The sequence below is a fragment of the Phoenix dactylifera genome, chromosome 2 (assembly GCF_051530095.1).
Source record: "Phoenix dactylifera cultivar Ajwa chromosome 2, Ajwa_hap1_PhDact_Kaust_v1.1, whole genome shotgun sequence".
Classification (NCBI taxonomy): domain Eukaryota; kingdom Viridiplantae; phylum Streptophyta; class Magnoliopsida; order Arecales; family Arecaceae; genus Phoenix; species Phoenix dactylifera.
Window position 1 is genome coordinate 52968618 of NC_143191.1, and position 20131 is coordinate 52988748.

Below are 20131 nucleotides of genomic sequence, written 5' to 3' on the forward strand. Positions count from 1 at the left end.
TTTATTTTAGGCGCAAAATTTATTGTAAATATATAAAAAAAATTTCTAAAATATTGCAGAGTTAGTGGCCCATCCCAAAATGTTGAGTGTAGATAAAGTTGCAAAAATGATTCAAAGAGTGCCTTATCGTGTTTTACCTCTTTTGGTAGCTTAAGTAATTTCTATTGATTTGTTGAAGAAACTAGAGTCATTATTGAAGAGGAACTTAGTTAAAGAAATTATTTGAATGCTTGCAAAAGCTATATAAAGGGTGTTGGTAAGGAGCTCAAAAATATGGAAACTCTTCATGACACAATTTGCAAAGAACCGGGGTAATAGTTCGTCCAACTTTGCTTACCTCAGCAGGACCTGCAGCAGTCTCACCAAATTCGTCATTTGCCATGAGACCCTTCTCTTGGAGGATCTTCTCAATACACGATAGCCTCTTATCGAAGAGAACCATCCGTGTGTCCTCCCCTTTGACATCCCCAAATGTTTGAGGGTCCTCTAATTTAAAGCCATGTGCGATAAAGGACCTCTCAACCATTGTCATACATATCTCTAAAAGATCCATCGGACGTCATTCGCTTTAACTAGATAACGGTAACTAAAAAAACATAAATTATCCTAATAAGTGTATGCATTAAACTGTGTCGACAAGCGAGTGGTGTATACCAAATAAAGATACTTGCGTGCCAAAGGATTATAAATGTGTGCTACCAAGAACTAATAATATGCAGAGACATGATAGGTGCGTGGTGGGCGAAGTTAACTGTGTGCCAACAAGTAAAAAGTGTGTGCCAAATGAAAATAAATGTATACCAAGAGTTTCTAAATGTGTGCTACCAAGAACTAATAATGCGCAGAGACATGATAGGTGTGTGCTAGGTGGAGTTAACTATATGTCGGCAAGTAAAAAGTATGTGCCAAATAGAAATAACGTGCTAGAGGATTATAAGTGTGCTACCAAGAACTAATAATATGCAGAGACATGATAGGTGTATGCTGGGTGGAGTTAATTATATGTCGGCAAGTAAAAGGTGTGTGCCAAATAGTAATAAATGTGTTCCAAAGAATTCTAAGTGTGTGCTACAAAGAAATAAGAGTATGCATAGACCTCTCCTCTCTCATGCACACCCTCTTACAATCTCTCGTCTCCTCGCTTCTCTACCATAGCCTGCACTTGTGGCCTTCCTCGCGAGAGAAGGTACAACTCCTTCATTCTAGGTTCTAGCTTTTCGATCACCTAATACAGACAAAAACTTAAGTTATGCATCAACTTAAAATAATTGTGATGCTAGAAATGAACATTCAAACCTTAAATCTTCTTAAGTTCTTCATAACTTCAGCGATCGCATCCACCTTACAAGGGAATGGGGTGTTACTCCAACACAGGAGGCGTGGATACATGAATGGTGGCTGATGGCTTCCAGAAGGCTGTTCGCATGCTCAACATCCTATGCCTGCCAAAAACGAATGTAACCATCATATTTCAACTCAATATATATATATCAACAATGAAATCATAAAGAAACATAAAGATGCTTATCACCAAAGCAACCGTGCAGTCATCTATATACCTTACAGAGCAGATCCCTTTCCGGAGATACAATGCCAGACACCCACGCATGCGAAACAGAGGGTGACTTGGTGAGCGAAGAGGAAAATGTGGAACAGTGTGGAAGTCGGAAAGCCAAAAATTAGTATGTGGATGCCACAGAGATAGAGTTTTCACGGATTTCGGTCGGACGGAGGAGTGGGGCAGTCCGGAGGGCTTGGAAAAGAAGGGTTCCGAGTGGCCATAGAAAAATGAGTCAAAATCGAAAAAATCGGATAAGCGAGTCACAGGTCGGACGAGCAAGAAGGCGGAATGAGATAGAGTCTGAAAATTGAAAATGAGGCTTTGACCGAATAGGTGTCGGCCGAAGTTGGAAGGGTTTCAAAAGAAAGATTAGTACCAACCGACCTTAGGAAAATGAGTCGAAATCGGAAAAGTCGGATGAGCAAATCGCAGGTCGGAGGAGCGAGGAGGCTGAGTGAGAGGGAGTCGAAAAATCGAGAAAAAGGGTTCAACAGAATAGCAGTCGAAAAATCAGGAAGTGACTTCGACATAATAGGAGTCAGAAATTTAGGAAGGAGTATTTGGGGATGACAGAAAGTGAAGAGCATTTTCGTCCTCAAGGATCTATGGTTAAATATAGAGTTACTTGTGGACCGGTTGTTATAAAACCAGTCCACAAGGACCAACAGTTAAAGCAAGGTCCGAGGATAGACCGGCCACTAATTTTCCCTTTAATTTACCCGATATATATATAAAGCAAGAAAGAACTTTCTTACGTTGCTTGCCGTCATTCACATCAAAATGATATTGCACTGATGTAGCATCCACTTGCTATTCTTTTTGTGCCATGGCTCACCAGAAAAAGGTTGTGCGATCGTTCAACACTCTGTAATCATAATATTTTTAGTGGTTAGGAAAGAAAAAGGCAACTTGAGCAAATCACAAGTAAATTATTATGACAATATATGGCATGAATGCGATTTTTTCTCAATAAACATGATATTATTCGAGGCTGCCATTGATTGAATTGCTAAATTAATTGCGAACCTCGATTCAGTCCTACGCTCGCTCAAATTTTGACCGAGCTGCGCGTTCCTATGGTTCAAAAATTCTCTGTTGTGTTTCTCATGTAAACCCCTCGTAGAGAGAAGCTCTGAAGTCTGAGATCCCCAGCCTTTGGTCGCCATGGAACCCCACCCTTGCTCTGTCCCTTTCTCTCTCCTCCTCGCTTCTTTTCTTTCCCCTCCTCATCTTCTTCAAGGCGGCTGGAACCTTGGACCTTTGCATCACTGGTGGTGAAGATTCAACAACAGGGATGGGACCAGTGATAAGTAGGGTTTGGTGGTTTAGGATTTGCGGATTGTGTTGAGAGAAAAAGATCCGCCGATGATTAGATCAGCAAGGAGAAGGTCGTGGTGATGCCCTGATGGTGAGGTAAGCATGGAATGGGCTTGTCGAGGGTCGGACAGAGAAGGATGGAAGCGATGAGTAGTGGTCAGTCTGGGGAGGATGGGTGTCCCGTGTTTGGCTTAACAAGAGAAGGTTGGTGAAGTCGGGCAGGAGGGCTCAAGAGTTCCTGGAAGCCGGGTGGGTTACGTGGCAGGGAGGTCCCCTCTGCGATGCCAATGGAAGGCAGCTCCCCTAGCTTGGTATAATCGATTTAATTTCGTTATTCTTCTTAGAAACGTTACTAGAAACGCGACCACTTGGAAATGAAATTGCCACAATGGAGCATGTACGTAGGATCATGAGTTGCTTAAATGTCTTATTCCAAGCTATAAGACGCTTCTACAACTGAGCTCCTACAGCATACGTGATGCTTCATTTCATTAGCAGAAATACAGAGAGAGAGTATCCAGTTAAAGCATCGCCATGTCATTGCATTATTATTCATATTTCTATTAAGCACATCAACATATAACCCTACCACGAGGGACATGCTTATTAAATATTTCTATAGCACAAACATTTCTGCCAACTGCCCACAAAGCAAGTAACCTGGGAAACAGCATCATCCCTCTCCTTATCCCGCAACCGGGCGCTTCCGCCACCTTTTAAGAGCTTCTCAACATTTCTAGTACTCCTGGCCTACCCTAATACGGCTGCTGCCATGTCACTGCAACCGGACTCCTCACTGTGTGCTTCCCGTCGCTCCATGTCACTGAACCGAACTCCGTCCGTGAATTCCCCGCGAGCAAGTTAACAGCCTCCGCCGAAACCTTAACGACGAACTCCTGCTTCTGCCCTTTGCCTTCGAACACCAACTTCTGAGGCTCCACCACCAGTCGCACTCCTTCTGGTTCTCTGATACTGGCGCTGTACTTTGACTTCTCCTCTCCCACATTCATCACCGTCCGATGAACCAGAGCTTCGAGCTTGCTAGTCCCGGATTGCTCCAGAACCACCAAAACTGATGGGTAATTGAGATCCCAAGGCTTCCGAGTCTTGTCCGAACAATTCGCTTGTCTCTTGGTTATGATCCCGATGGCGGCGCTGCTGTAATTGGAGCTGCACATGAAGTCCAAGTAATCGTCAACCGTCAGATCATAGACCAGACCAGGATCGACGGCCTTCTCCGGGTCCACATGCCCGGACCCGTAGGCCCATTCGGTGGACCTGTTTCCCGTGCCCTCGTCCACCAAATCTTCGCCCGTGTTATCGGCGACATAGGCCGTCGTCATCAGTGCCGACTTGATAGCCGCCGGCGACCAGTCCGGGTGCGCGGCCTTGAGCAGCGCCGCCACCCCGGCGACATGAGGACACGACATCGACGTGCCGGAGATGATATTGAACTCCGTTCGGCGAGGGTCGGCCTTTAACTCCGTCGGACTCACCCCGTCCGGCCAGGCAGCCAGGATGCCGACACCTGGCGCGATCACGTCCGGCTTGATGACGTTCGTGGAATGCAAGCTGGGCCCGCGCCCGGAGAACCCGGCCACCGTCGGTGCGGGCTTGACGTCGACCTGGGTCCCGCGGAAGTGCAAACGGACACGTGGATCGCTGTTGGCGCCGATGTACGCCTTTATGGCTCTCCCGGCCTTATAGCCGATGGACACGGCGGGGAGGACGTTGGCGTCCGGGGTCACGCCTTCCCCGTCGGTGAGAGCGTTGGCCAGGATCATCGCGGTCCCGCCGGCGTTCTTCACGGCCAATCCCTTCTCGGCGCGCGGAACCGCGCCGCGCTCGCAGAGCACCACCTTTCCGCGTACCGCCGCCGGGTCCAGCGACCCGTTGAGGCAGTAGGGGGCGGAGGACCGGAACCCCGGGGCGGATGTGGACACGTTTCCCGCGTACACAAGCGGGAAGGACCGCCTCCGGGAAACGCGTATCCCGTCGTGGATGGCGACGCCGATCACGACGGTGCCGTCGCCGAGCACGACGTCGGCGGGGAATCGGCGGTCGATAGACCCGGCGCCGACGGTGGTTATCCAGGGGGCACTGTTGGCGACGGTTGACTCGCCAGGGCCGCCGTTTCCCGCAGAGGCGGCGACGAAGACCCCATGCTCGATCGCGCCGAAGGCGCTGATGGCGACGGGATCGAGATGCGTGGGGACGCTGCCGGCTCCCAGGGAAAGGGTGACGATGTCTGCACCGTCGGTGACGGCGGCGTCGACGGCTGCGAGGATGTCCGAGTCGTAGCAGCCAGTGGACCAGCAGGCCTTGTAGACGGCGACGCGGGCGCCGGGAGAGACGCCGGAGGCGACGCCGGCGGCGTAGCCGAGGAAGGAGGCGTTGGCGGTGACGACGCCAGCAGCAGTGGAGGCGGTGTGGGTGCCATGGCCTTCGGAGTCGATGGGGGAGAAGATGTCGGGACCGTTACTGGCACCGCCGTGGGTGGCCGCCAGATAGCCATTTGAGAAGAAGCGGGCTCCGACGAGCTTTCGGTTGCAGGCCGTGGACGAGAAGGAGAGGCCGACGTCGCAGGAGCCGTTCCAGCGGGAAGGGGGTGGGGGCAGGCGGCCATCGTCGGCGAAGCTCCGATGGTCTGGGCGGATGCCGGTGTCAACGACGGCGATGACCACGGAGGAGCCGGAGTCGGCGGCAGCGAGGAGGGAGTTGGGCTTGGAGTCCGCGGAGACGAGGCCTAAGAAGAGGGGGGTGCGTGTTGTGTGGAGTTGGCGGGGCCGGTCGGGGAGGACGGCGAGGACGACCGGGTCGGACTGGAGAAGCTCGGCCTCCGCCGGGGTCAGCACGGCGGAGAAGCCATGGAAGACTGCGCGGTACACGTGTAGGAGCTTCCGGTTGCCACGTGTCGCCCGGGAGGATCTCTCGAGAGAGTCGGTGGAAGAGCGGAGGGTATGGAGAGTGGAGGAGTACCACTGCTCGACGTCGGCAAACACAGAGGGTTTAAGGTCACCCCGGACGCGAATGATATAAGATTTTCGAGCACTAGTATCGGCAGCATCGCCGCCGGGAGAAGAAAGGAAAAGGATGGAAACCGAGACGATAAGGAGAAGGAAGGAAGGGGAGAAGGCCATTTGGAGGAGGTAAAGGGAGTGCTGGGAATTAAGCTACGAAGGGAGAGTGGGTATCGGATATATCTATATATAGGAAGGGATAAGAGAGCAGCAATTAAGAAGGCGGGGAGAAGCGGTGATGCATTCCATGAAGGATGTTGTTGGTTGATTTCATGAGCGAGAAAGGTGGCGGGGTTTTGGCAGAGCGCGATGCAATGGTGCATTAGAAAGCGCAAGGAAGGGGAGGTGTAACCTGGGGCGGAGAAAAAGGTTGTTGCTGAAAGTTTGGGAAACGGACGAGAGAGGAAGAGTGAGAAAGGAGCTGGTGAGATGAGCGAGGACGTGGGCAGAGGGACTGGGGACGGATGGAACATTTGACTGGTCGAGTCTACAGTGTGACCCCTTTTTTTGGGTAGAATAGCCCGACTTCACTTTATCGCTTGTTTTCCGGGGGGGTTTCAAGTAGAGCTGGCTGCTGGCCAGCTGTGACGCAGGTGGCGGTTCCTGCTACGTGCCAGGGCAAGGCCATGCATGATGGTTGCTTTGAGGTCACTGTGCTTTGGCTCGTTCGGAGAACGCTCGCACTGTGGCTGCAAGTAGCTCGCATTGGTGTCAATTTTGTCTTTGACCTCAAGCGCGTGACACGGTTTCCTTGCTGTAACTCGAGCCCAATAAGTTCGATCTGTAGAATCTTCTTCATCAAACTTTGACCCAGACATCCGACAGTGGGAACGGGAGAGGGGGTGGGAGGGAGAAGAGAGACACAAAAGAGAAACTAAACAATGAAGCAACCAACCAAAGACCACTATGGTGCGCGGGCCGCGCAGCAAAGTACTGTGCAATATTTGATGATCGTCCGCAAGAGGTGGGTGATCAAATAACTAATATCATATATGATATGGCATGTATTTATAAACTATTTTATTTGATATTCATTCATCTTCTAATAGCAGCCATCAACAATCGCAAAAGACACGTACTCATGCATCCTACACCAATTATTTGGTGGAGAAAAAGTCATGCTGAAGCCCAACTTGATTCAAAATAGGAACAATTAGGTGTGAACCTAGCCACATATAATTATATTTTTGATAATATTTATTTTTCATCACACAATCTCACTCATGATGCTGAGTATGTGTCTACATTGGACATTGGCTCAACCGCACTACACAAAATTCTGGTTGTATGATGGTGCTATCATGGCTGCATGCAAAATACTTTCTTAATCTAGAGTTGATTTTAGCAATTCCACCTTACTGATACCAAACATAGGAGATCTTGAAGTATATGCAAGATCCCAACGTAATCCAGAACATGAGCTAATAGATTATGAACCCAACCGTATGTAGTAAATTTTGGTTAGCTGTAGACTGTAAACTTTATGGCCAAGGTTTTGCCTTAGACAAGGTCTCAGTGAAAGAAAGATCTCCAATTCATGTTCCTAGCGGCACGTAGAGAAATACATATCCATGATGCCATCTAACATTAGTCTTACATGGTTAATATATGCAAATGAGCCGGGTCTCTCGATCGGGCTGACCTGAAAGGTGGGCTTAAGACGTTAATTGCTGATGAAAGGGGTACTTCGCGTCAAACTATGTCTGATAACTGACGTTACTCATTTCCTCACAAATGATCTTCCACACCATTGCCATCTTGCATGACCTGAACAAACATTTATATTTGGAAGCCCAGAATATCCGGTAACATCCCAATTGACTGAAGATCTTGATAGATTGGAAAACCAGCAGAGAGAGCTCTCTCACCACATGGATCAAAAAACTCCCATGGAGTTTTTATGCTTGGTGTTTTTGAATCCTTTTTTTGATATTTATTATTAATTTATATGAATTTTATTGTTAACCAAGAGAATGTGTATAACATATGCTACATTCTGATAGCTAACACATTCCCTTGTTGCTAGATTTCATGTTTTCATCGACTACATCAATCATTTGCATGTCCCTCCCTCCCACCAGTGACATGTGTTAGCATAATTTTAGGGCATAACAACCTACATCAACCATAATATTTTTTTTATTGGTGTGATACTGTATCAACCTATATTATTTTTCTTTGTTAGCATGATCTTGTTAGAATGATTTTAGGGATCATATGATAACTTGTATCACCTATAATATTTTTCTTTATTAGCGTAATTATATATCAACTTATATCATTTTTTCTTATATGGAGTCTGTATATATATATATATATATATATATATATATATATATATATATATATATATATATATATATAACCCCTAAGATGTACCGAATGTGACGGAATAAAAAAATAACATTACTTTTTTTTCTCTTATTTTTCTCTTCTTCTGCAAATATTTTAACATGGTATCAAAGCCACCGATCACCTAATTTGTCGCCAGCATCTCTGTCTTTATTGTGGCCAACGTTGCCATGTCTAGAAGATTTGAAGGCCTACACAGCTACACTGTCGATCTATCGATCTCTATCCCTAGGTGAAGATCCTCTAGTTTTTGCTCCTCTCCACCTCTTTTTTTCTCAGGGCCAGATCTTTGGCTGTCTTTCCTCACCGTGGCTCGGTCCTTTTCTCTCCATCTTTGATTTTATTTGCTGCCTCCAGCTCCTTTACCATCCAGTTCGACGTCTCTTGCTCTACTTCCATGGTGCCTCCGTTTATGAGAACCATCGACTTTCGGTTGTCTTCTCTCCGAGCTCTGTCCTTTTATGTGTCTTCTCGCTGCCATATCATCAGACAAATCAATCAACCAATGCTCCTCTTCCATGGTGCCTCTATCTATGAGGATCGTCGACTTTCGATTATCTTTTCTCTAAGCTCTATCCTTGCTGCAACTGCCATCTTTTATGTGTTTTATCACTATCATATCATTAGACAAGTCAATCAGCTATATCGACAGACATATCAGTCTATGACGTCAGTCGGACACATCAGTCTACCATATCGGCTTTTGAGTTGTTATGTCAACACCTAATCTCCTACATCAGCTTCTGAGCTGTTATAACAGCTCGTGTCCTGCTATATCAAACTCTATGCTGCCACATCAATTCTTAATTTACCACCATGTCAGTTTCTGAGCTGATACTTCAGCTTCTGATCTATTACATCAGTTTCCGGTGCATTCGTGATCTAGTTTTCAAACTCAAGTTGGCATATACAATACTATCTTGAGTTTAAGAGAGGATGTTAAAATAATTTTAGAGATCAGATAACAACCTGCACCACTAATAATATTTTTTTAATTAGCGTGAGCCTTTATAAACCTATATTATTTTTTTTGTTAACATGATCTTGTTAGAGTGATTTTAGGTATCACATGATAACCTGTATAACTAATAATATTTTTCTTTATTAGCATAATAATATATTATCCTATATTATTTTTTTTATATGGAGCCTATACATGAGTATATGTAACCCCTAAGACGTACTGAATGTGACGGAACAAAGAAATAAAATCAATTTTCTCTCTCTTTTTCTCTTATTTTTCTCTTCTTCTACAAATATTTTAACAACATGCTTATTGAGCATACATCTATATGCCATAAACATTTCTATCATTAATTATTTCTCTTACCATCACTGCAAAAAAAAGAAGCAAAGCCGACTCTTGAATGCCGACGCTATGGAAAAGCGTCGGCAAACTTGGCTGGCTTTAGAACTTTTGCCGACCCTTATTAGAAGCGTCGGCAAATTAAAGGAATCCACGACGCTCAAAAGCGTCGTCATAGTCCTCAATTCCAAATGACGCTCGGAAGCGTGGGAACTGCTTATAGGGCAACGCTGTTACGCGTCATTGTTCTTCCAGACCTACAATGACGGTTAAATGCGTCGGAATAATACGACGCTTATAAGCGTCGATATTAGACGACGCGTATAAGCGTCGTCGAAGGCGAGCACACCACCCTAACCCAGCGACCGACCCCGATCGAGCCCTTATTTCTCCTCTCCGGCGCTGCTCGAGCTTCCATGTTGCTCCTCTCCGGCGCTGCCCTAGGTTCCATCTTGCTCCTCTCCGGTGCTATCGTCAGTTCCGTCTTGCTCCTCTCCGGTGTCGGCCGTCCGACGCCAACCCCTTCTCCTCCTCCCTCCTCTCCAGCGCCGACCGACCGACCCCAACCCCTCCGTCCGAGGTATTTTTCTCCTCCTTCCTCCACTCCCTCCTTCTCGCTTGTTCTCCTCCTTCTCTGCCTCCTCTTGTTCGTGTGTTCGTTAGTGTTTCTTCCAAATTTTACTGATTCTCTTGCTTGGCCTCCACCCGAGGATCTCCTCCTCCTCCCTCCTCTCCGGCGCCGTCCGAGCAGCCCTCAAGCCTCGATCGAGCAGTATCCCTCCTGTCTGGAGACCGGCGTCGACCGACCGGCCTAAATCAACAAGGTACTGTTCTTTTTATCTGATTTTTATTTAAAGGAAAATCCAGGTTGGATTACATTACCACCCGGTGGAAACATTCCTATGATTTCTCGAAAACAGCCCTAATTTCTTCATGGTAACTCCATTGAACTGGGTTAACATTAAGGAACAACCTTTCTTCATCAAAGAAGAAAGATAGAACTAGAAAAGGGACCTTATTTCTTGATTAATTACATTAACGAGAGATACACAATTTTTTTCCTTTCTACTGCACAACATATTATTTCCTCATTTTACAATTTTAGATATTTCATGTACAATGCATGTGTAAATTTTTATATAAATTTTTATTGATTATTTTCTTCCATGAAAGACCTTGTGAAGTAAATTGTTTATTTTATTTAGTGTTTGGTAAATCCCCAGAGCATGTCTTAAGAAACAGCATATAATCATGGAAGGAGGGATACCATAGATGACTTCACGGCAACTATTGCTGAATTAGTGAAGAGAGAGAATCATCACATAGATGGTTTTTCTATTGAGGTCTCGATACCACCTGTTATGGTGGCTAAGGAACGTGCTATCTGGTAACTTGTCTTTTCCTAATTATCTGTGCCACAAATGTTGTTGAAGCCCTTGTTGAATTATCATAAATATAGAATCATTACTTTTTGAAAAAGCATAAACCTATATCAAGGAGGGAAGAGAAAATTTTCAATGTCGCAACTGATTCCTTTTTATGACGTTTATATTGATTTTATTTATGCATTTATTATCATGGTTACTTATGTATGAGAAAGTTTATATTATTATTATTATAATTTGGCTCACAAGTCACAAGGATGGTTTTAATTATTGCGATGCTTTAAAGATTATCATGTTAAATAATGAGTAAATAGGAGAAAATATAATTTAAACTTGTGGCTGTTAGTCTCAAGCCATGATGTTGTTTCAGATGAAAATTTTGTTAAATTGAAGGGCATTTCAATATTTTTGTGAAGCTTTGCTGTTGTGCTTCTTTTAAGATGCTAAACTATTGCTGTTGTTATACCTTTAGTTTTGATTAATTTAATTTTGTTACATGCATATATGTGCATGTTTATCTTCATGTGGATCTGATGTGTGCATTTTCTGGCATTTAGAGGATGATTTGGTATCCATTCATGCTGCATCACTCTGTAAAGCAAAATACCTTTTTCCTTTAATCACTGCTGCACTTTGAAGATCATAACTGTTTAGTGCAGCCTTCAAGATTCAAACTTCAGGCTGCTTTGCTTGTTGGTGATTGGATTAAGTGGCGTAAAATCGGATTACAATCCTTACTACTGGTTTTCTAAAAAAGGACAGATCACGTATATTGTTTCAATATCTTATATTATCTTTATTATTAATATAGATTGCAAATATATACATTGAATCATATTATATTGTGTGCTTTTATTTTGGCAGACATATTTTAATATTGGTAGAGCTGCACGAGCATCTTAAGCAGTTCCTCATACTTCAGGCTCGAAGAGTTATGCGAGACGTAGAAATAAATTCGTAAGTTCTTTTTAAACTATTTGAAACTCTACTAACATATAGCACGTATCATGATATATAGTTTGCCAATATACTTTCCGTATGTGTAGATAGTAGAGCATGGAAGGGAGCCTGGTGAGGTAGAGTTTTATAAGATGACCCACACTCACCGAGATGGCAGCTTTGTCCGGGATGAGTCGAGAGATATAGTTGTATGTATTCATTTTTTATTTGATCACAATTTTTTTATTAATTTTACTTCTTTTAAAATATTAATGTGACTGTTTTTTTTTGAGAGAGATATAGGAAAGAGCTACAAATCTTATTTCAGAGTGCGTCGGGGAGTCATCATCATCCGACGCGGCCAGTCGCGTCGAGGCTCAGGTCTATGCCGAATTGATGGGCCCAGAACGTTATGGTCGCGTGAGGGGTTACGGTGTCGGAGTTACCCCCACTCAGCTATCTGCAGTGAGCCGATATACCCAAGATGCCAGACAAGGTACTAGCACTGTAGAAGTTTGTAGTTTGAAGACAGAGATGGCACAGATAAAGCAGTCATATGAGACAAGGATAGAGAAGATGAGGCAGAGTCATATGACTGATATGGCGGAGTTGAAGCAGAGCCAAGAGTTCAAGATACAATCTTTGCAGGATCAGCTTGACCATATTTCATCCTTTTTGTAGAGATTTGCTCCTCTGGTACATAACTAAATCTATTTGAATATTTTATGTAATTATAATGTATTCTTGTATGAGCGCGATGACTTTCGTATTTTTAGTTTCTAAAATATTTTTTTTTTCTTGTAGGTTGATGATACTTCATCTACTCGTAGAGATGATGATGCCGTCGACCCTTGATACATATCGTAGATTGTATACTTAGAAATTTGATATGTATGTTTTTAGAATATTTTTGAAGTACAATGTATTCAAATATGATAATATGAATGCAATCAAAGTTCTAGTTTGTGACGTGTATTTTGTTATATATGTGATTTAGTGTATTTGTTTTGTTAGAATTTAATGTATACAGAGTATTAAAAATTACTTTTACGAAAAAAAAAATTTTAAAAAAATTCTTTTGCCGACGCTTTTAAGCGTCGGAAAAAGCGAGTGGCACGAGAACTGGCACGCCTTTAACGACGCTTTATGGCGTCGACCTAGTCTGATAGTAACCAACGTCGGTCCAAGTTCGCCGGCGCTTTTAAGCGTCGGTTATCTCGATGATGAACGACGCTTAAAAGTGTCGGCATAGATCGACGACGCTTTCTTGACGCATCGGCCTAAACCGAGCTCACGCCCACCTGCCCGACGTCTTACCCACGCTTTGGGGGGCGTGGGCAGGAAATCTACCGACGCTTAAAAGCGTCGGTAAAGTCCAAACAAAGCGCCGGGAGATATCTTTTCTTTTATAGTGCATGCGTCTCTCCAAACATTCTATGACTCCGGGCCAGCTTAGTTTGGCGGTGCCATGTCACTGCAATTAGACTCCTCACCGTATGCTTCCCGTCGCTCCAAGTCAGTGATCCCGTCGCTCCCGTCGAAACCTTAAGCACAAACTCCTGCTTCTGCCCTTTGTCGTCGAACACCAACTTCTCTGGCTCCACCACCACCTTCACTCCTTTCGGTTCTTTGATATCGGCAGTGTACTCCGACTTTTCCTCCTTAATACTCATCGATGTCCGATGAACCACAGCCTCAAGCTTGCCAACATTAGATTTGCCCCAGAACCACGGCAATTGACGGGTAATTCAGATCCCAAGGCTTTCCGGCCTACTCTGAACAATTCATATCCCTCCTGGCTACTGTAATTAGAGCTAGATAACCACTCCAAGTAATCATACATCGTCAGATCATAGACGAGGCCAGGATGGAGGGCCTTCTCCGGGTCTATATTCCCGGACAATAGGCCCATCCGGTGGACGCAATGGCCCACGTCTCATCCACCAAATGTTGGCCCATGTTATCATTGGCGTAGGCTGTTGTCATCAGCGCCGACCGGATGGCCACCAGCGACCAGGCCCCGCGCGGAGCCTTGAGCAGCGCCACCACGCTGGAGGCATGGGGGCATGCCATCGACTTGCCCGAGATGATATTGAACTCTGCTCGCCGCCGATCTGTGATCATCCCCATTTGGCCCACCCCATCCGGCCAGGCCGCCAGGATGCTGAGACCCGGCGCGACCACGTCCGGCTTCGTTGACGTGCAGGGAGTGCAAGCTGGGCCACACGAGAAGGATTGGAGTTTTAACTTTAAAAAAAAATAAATAAAAAATAAAAAAAATAAATATACTAGCTTTATCTCCTAAATTTTAAATAATTTAAAAACTTTATAACTCTTATTTTTTTTCAATGCTTTTTTTTAGAAGAGTTGCGACTCTTCTGAAAAAACGTTGTTTCCGATTTCCATATGGATACGATATTTCTAAAACATCGCATTTTCGGAAATGCCGCACTATTTCGATCACCGGACAGAGTCTATAAATAGGCTCTGGATCCAATGTTTCGGATAACTCAATCCATGTTACTTCTCTGCTTCTTCAGACAAAACAGAGAATTTCTCTCTTCCTTTTCTTTTTCTCTTCTTCCAAACCTTTTTTCAAGTTTTTCTTTTCATCTGGGCAATTGAAAGAGTCGATCGAGTCAAGCCTCCCTAGTAATCATGCTCGTTAGAAGAGAATCAAGCAGAGTCGGGTTATTGTACTTTAGAGACGAGATTACCGTAAACCTGTATGTAGGGGGTGAATTACGTTCTTAGGACAATATATATCACACGCCTCAATCTAGACAAGTTCTTTTCGATCTTCTGATTTTTTTAAGTAAATTATTCCTTTATAATACTTCTATAAAATAAAAATATAGCAATTTTTAGGTAAAATATTTTCAACAATCTAAGAACATATTTTTGATTGTACTAAAAATTGCTATATATATATATGTTTATCAAAATTTAATTTGATATAATAGAATTAGATTTAGTTTAATTATATAGCAATTTAAAAGCCTTAATTTCCTTTAGAATGTTATTTTCTTCAACAAAAAAAATTTTAAGAAAGTCATATTGCTCTGAAAATAGTGCAAACAGATTTCTACAACTTTAAAAGCACTACAAAAAATTTTCTGCATATTCAAAATTTTTACAGAATTTTCTACATCTTTGAAAATAGTACAACTTTAAAATCCATACAGATTTTCTACAACATTAAATTTTGTGCAATAAATTTTGTGCAATCTTTAATTTTTGTGCAGAATTTTTTGTATCTTTAAAATTTGTGTAAAAAACTTCTGCATTTTTAAAAGCTGCGCAGAAATTATTGTTGCTTTAAAAACTATACATATTACTAGTTGTTCTCAAAATACATATTACTGTTTTTAAAAAAACATACAGAAATTACAAAGTGATATTACTTGTTTATACTTCTTAGTGTGGTTATTTAATTTTATTGATATTATTATTCGTTATTGCATTTATTTCAAACCTAAAATCTAACTTAAAACCTTACAATCAGAAGATTACTAACAAAAAGATGAACCAAAATATCCAGATTTATCATAAATTTGTAAGTTGACTCAAAAAGAGTAATGTCAATTTTTTGAAATTTGTCAAGTACAAGAAAAACTATGAGGATGGGGCTTAAGGCCACTATTCGATCACCGACAGTGGATACCTAATCTTTGTAATTAGAGATCCCACGAAGGAGGTTCGATATGGTAGAAACGAAGTTGATTAAGTAACCATGTCAAAGTACATTTTTTTTGGAGTATATCTCCTTCTATCCCTATAATAAGCACTTTTATCAGTAACAAAAATATATATTGAAAATGTTGAGTTATACTCCTAATGAGTTTAAGATAAAAAATCTGCAGGGTATTAGGTCACAAATATTCTTGGAGGACTTATCTATGTGAGAATTATCGTATAGGCTACGACTAGGAGTTTGGGCTAACTCTAGTAAAATTCTTATAAAAAATCAAGGTACTAATCGTAAGGCCTTTAAATAGCGCTAATCATATAAAACCCAATTGATATGTACTGTATGTGTGATAAGTAGAAGTTCGAGTCAAAGGACGTCTAATCCACTATAGTTCTTTCAGATACATACTATCAACACTAAGTGAGGTTCACGTACACAGGACACCTCACCCATTGCATAGTATAAATTGCCCAGATTTTTTTCTATGTATTTTTTTAAATTTAAATCTTTTGTACGGATTGTTATAGTTTTACCTTAAAAAATAAAAATTTAAAAAATAAATATACCAATTTTATCTTCTAAATTTTAGATGGTTCAAAAACTTTAAAACTCCTATCTTTTTCTTCAAATGATTCTTTTGGAAGAGCTGCGACTCTTCTAAAAAGAACGTTGGTTCCGATTTTTGTAGGATGTGATGTTTCTAAAACATCGCATGTTCGGAAACACCGCACCATTTCGATCACCGGATAGAGTCTATAAATAAGCTCTAGGTTTCGTATTTTGGATAACTCAATCCACATCACTTCTCTACTTTTTGAGATAAAATAGAGAATTTCTCTCTCCTTTTTTTTTTCTCTTCTTCCAAACCTTTTTTTTTTGATATAGTGGTTACTCGCACTAGTCGTGTTTGAGCGCACCCAACAAAATCATAAAAAAGTATATGGCAAAGACGAGTCGATTCCTGATCCTCCTAAAGAAACTCTCTTGTATGATGCGCCGATAGACATGAGAGGCCCATAAGGAGCCACACTCTCCTGCAAGCCTTCGAATATCTCGGAGGAGTGAGTGCTGATCGTCGCAGGCGTGCTCCCCTCGAATCCACTCAATCACTGTAATTGAGTCTCCTTCCAAGTGAATGCTATCAACTTCGAGCACCCGCATCGCATAGATGATCCCCTCCCAAGCCACCCTCAGCTTAGCTCCACATGCTGTCTCATCAAAGGTACGTCATCCTCTGGCGTCGCAGTGCCTGACCATAAAGCCGATCCCTCCTCTGCCTCTAGACTGAGAGGTGCTGCCATCAAAGTTTACCTTGAGAGTGCCAGGAGAGGGGGGCTCCCATGATACAAAGATCACCCTGGTCGTTGTAATAGATGAGTGGATGCCCTAGATGTCCCTGGTTGTCCTAGGTAAAGCCGCCGCATCCTCAGGTGCGCCCTTTTATCCTCAAAGATTCGGGCATTGTTGTCCATCCAAATATGGTAGGCCACATAGGCGCTCCTGATGGCCCATTTCTCCCCGAGGGGGACACCTCCAAGTGGCCTAAGGAGTCCTCCATCGAGTGAATGACCTACACCATGCTGGGCAGAGCTCCTAGGCCCATGGCACAACTCCATACCTAAGCCACCCATGGGCACCCAAAAAGAACATGGCTGATCGTCTCCACCACCTCTGGGCACTACTCACATGCCGAGTTGACTCTCACTCCCCTTCTGGCCAACACGTCCCTGGTCGGCAGACATCCCAATGCCACCTTTCGTACAAACAAGGCGATACGCAAATGGACGCGCTGCCCCAACCTCCAAACCTTTTTTCAAGTTTTTCTTTTCATCTGGGTAATTGAAGGAATCGGTCGACTCAAGTGTTCCCAACGATCATACTCGTTAGGAGAGGATCGGGTTGAACCAGGTTGTTGTACCTTGGGGATGAGCTAGACTAGAACCGGAGTCACCCTCATAGGTCGACTTGTCCTTAGGCAGAGAGCGGTGCCCAGCCACCATTATCGGTTTCTGCCACCCTTGCAAGTTCGGCGGTGAGCAAAGGGAGCTCAGGCGGTTGGCCAGGGACTGCGGCCTCGAGGATGACGACTCGGGCGTGGACCCAATCGTCTTCCTTGGCCGCAGCGACCCTTTCGCAGCCCGTGGCGGCCGAATCCGAGTGGTTGCTAACACGGACCGTAGATTGGCCACTAGGTCACCTCTCCAAAGCTAGAACCCGGCTCCTTTCGGATGCCGCTCGTCTCCACCACCAGGGTCATCCGCTCCAGCCCCTCCTCCTCCAACACCAACATCGGAAATCTACATGACTCTTCTGCATGCTCAATTCACCTACACCAGTAGCAGAACTCGGGCACGTCCTTGTAGGCGAAGGGCTGCCAAAGCACCCTCACCTTCTCTTTGATATGGACATCGGGCAGCAACGAGGCGGTGGCATCAATGGCCACCCTCACCCTAGCAAACCCCTTGACTTTTTGCTACTCGGTGAACCCGTCAACGACAATCGGCCGGATCGTCGCCTACATGATCCGAAGGATCGTCTCGCTCGACTAGTACTCAAATGGGAGCGAGGCAGCCGGATCCAAACCACCACCGTTTTGATGGCGTATAGTCCGGCACGAAATCAGGAACCCTTGGCTCCATGGCAAGCAACTGGCCCTCCATCACCCATAGCCTGCCGGTCAACACACTGTCTCAGTCTGCCTTCGACTTGAAACGGAGGACAAGATGGTCGTCGACGAGAGGCACCACCACCACCTTGGCTTTCGTCTTCGCTCGGGTGGCAACATCCCTAGCCACCCACTCCGCCAGCACACAACGTCCCAAACTCCAGACCACCACCACACAGTCCTCCCATTTCCTTTGTGAAGCCTCGATCGGCTCCTCCGACAGATCGAGGACTGCCGAGAAGAGGCCCTGGAGCTTCTCCACCTCTGCCTCCAAAATGGGGTGCGTGGCCCATCCCCCAGGCCTTGCCCGACCACTTGTTGCCTCCTCCTATGCCGGCAGATCCCGACTCCCCCCCTCCCAGGGGCGCCATCCACCATCTTCCCTACTTTAATTTTCTCTACCATGGCCAATCTCGCATGATTCTCAAAGCATTCGCTGGAGCGAACTAGCCGTTAGAACCCCTCTAGCTAACCACATTTGTACCTGCTTTCTTGTAGGGCTGGAACTGGGCCAGGCCGGGCCGGGCCACACCCCTACCCAAGCCCGGCCCGAAATTATTTTTCAAACTTCGGGCTGGGCCGAGGCCCGAACAGTTTTACAGAAACTCAGCCCGAGCCCGGCCCGAGCCCGATTGGGCCAGCCCGCTCACGAGCCCAGCCCGATCTCGAGCCCGGCCCAATTTACATGATTAATTGAGCAAAGCTTGAGCTTGGTCATAGAGTGAACCAAGAGCTTCAGCTTGCCTGGCTTACTTGGGTCCTGTAGAAACATGTACAGTAAGTTTTTTTACTGCAATGCTATACCCTTGCTACAAATTCATCCAACAATACTTTAAGTGTGTTAAAACATGGCCCAGCTAACAAAATTCTCAATAATCCTATCGAAATTGATAGATACGAAATTTGGAAGGGCATTTAAAAAAAATGGATAGGTAAGCCAAGCTATAGAAGAAAACTTCTTCCAGTTCAACAGCAGGGCAAATCCAGACTCGTCAACAGTACCAAACCTATAGCAGGAGAAGTAAGCAAAGAGGGCCATCCTACCTTTAGTCTGTCCAGGGAAAAAAGAAAAACAATCCAAGATCACTTTCTAAATGGTATTGAAGAGTGTTTTAGATTCAAGATCTACACTGGAATAGAAAATAGCAATGCTTAGCAGTCATGCTTTTAAACAGTCAATTTTGTAGCAGTTATAAATGACAGATCAATTGCACAGAGGAAAATTTCACAGAGGTGTATGTGCAAATACAAGTACATGAAAACATACAAGCAAAAATGTCCACAAGCAAACAATAGGAGATAAAAAAGAAAAAAACCAAGATGAAGATTCTGTCCACAAGCAACAACCTACTCAGCTTAAATCAAATATGAGATGGACCAAGTAGGCAAGCAGACAGATCATTAACAAAATATACAATTAAGAGGTTTCCTGCCAAATGAATGAATTTCCTGACTTTATCTTGGCACGACCAATCTGCTCAAACCAGTCCAACAATTCTAAAGAGCATCTGATGGTTTGAAGACAACTTGAAAAAAATTCATTCCATGCTATAGTCCTAAGCAGTTCTGTGCAGAGTTAGAATTTTTGAATGACAACATGCAAAGGAAACAGGAGGTTATGCTAGCTCCGATCAGGTAAAAGGATTAGTGCAATTTGACACTTCAATGATACAACTGCAACCAAACAAAAGGATTCCATCAAAAATAGGAGGATAAAAAAAATCATCGGCCTGAAGTCGTTGTTCCTTGCATAATAATATATTCATCATATCCATGTAATAGAGAAACCCCCTGAAGTCGCCTTCAGGCCTGCAGTTCAAAAACATACAACTCTCATAAAATTTTGCAACAAATAACCATGATCCACATGAAAATAACCATGATCCACATGAAAA

General features: G+C 44.1%; 1 long non-coding RNA gene and 1 pseudogene across 2 annotated transcripts; one reads left to right on the forward strand and one right to left on the reverse strand.

Moving 5' to 3' along the window:
• Positions 1 to 3394: 3394 nt before the first annotated feature.
• On the reverse strand, positions 3395 to 6535 carry LOC103719784 (subtilisin-like protease SBT1.5 pseudogene; annotated as a pseudogene). Its single transcript, XR_015975828.2, has one exon. The product of XR_015975828.2 is annotated as a subtilisin-like protease SBT1.5 pseudogene (transcript).
• A 5273-nt stretch (positions 6536 to 11808) lies between these two features.
• On the forward strand, positions 11809 to 12549 carry LOC149768398 (uncharacterized). The gene is made up of 3 exons (XR_016399688.1): positions 11809 to 11898; positions 11988 to 12089; positions 12184 to 12549. It is a non-coding gene; the product is annotated as an uncharacterized LOC149768398 (long non-coding RNA).
• The last annotated feature ends 7582 nt before the right edge of the window (positions 12550 to 20131 follow it).